The sequence below is a fragment of the Arachis duranensis genome, chromosome 4 (assembly GCF_000817695.3).
Source record: "Arachis duranensis cultivar V14167 chromosome 4, aradu.V14167.gnm2.J7QH, whole genome shotgun sequence".
Classification (NCBI taxonomy): Eukaryota; Viridiplantae; Streptophyta; class Magnoliopsida; order Fabales; family Fabaceae; genus Arachis; species Arachis duranensis.
In genome coordinates this window covers 91481822-91482489 of record NC_029775.3, presented here as the reverse complement: position 1 = coordinate 91482489, position 668 = coordinate 91481822, and positions in this window count along the sequence as shown.

Genomic DNA, 668 nt, shown 5'->3' with positions numbered 1-668 from the left:
CCTCCCGCAAACCCTCCTGAGATCATATGGATATGTCTCTCTGGGGTCTGTGGTGGTGGATCTCTTCTATCCATGTCATCTCGCTTTCTTTTTCCGTGACCGTCCGACCTTTCCATGAGATATCTGTCAAGCCGACCTTCTCTAGCCAGCTTTTCTATCACATTCTTAAGGTCGTAGCAGTCGTTAGTGGAGTGACCATATATCTTATGGTACTCGCAATAATCGCCGCGGCTTCCCCCTTTTTTATTTTTAATAGGTCTAGGGGGTGGCAGCCTTTCAGTGTGGCAAATCTCTCTGTATACGTCCACTATAGAGGTTTTTAGAGGAGTATAAGAGTGATATTTTCTGGGCCTTTCGAGACCGAGTTCTTCCTTCTTCTTGCCTTCCCTTTCCCTTTCCTTAGATGAGGAAGCGGGTCCGGGTCGCCAACTCAGGTCTCTTAATTTTGCATTCTCTTCCATGTTGATGTACTTTTCGGCCCTTTCCTGTACATCACTTAGAGAAACGGGGTGTCTTTTAGATATGGACTGGGAGAATGGACCTTCTCTAAGCCCATTGACTAACCCCATTATGACTGCCTCTGTGGGCAGGTCTTGGATCTCTAAACATGCCTTATTGAACCTTTCCATATAGGCTCGTAAAGACTCTCCGACCTCCTGTTTTATTCC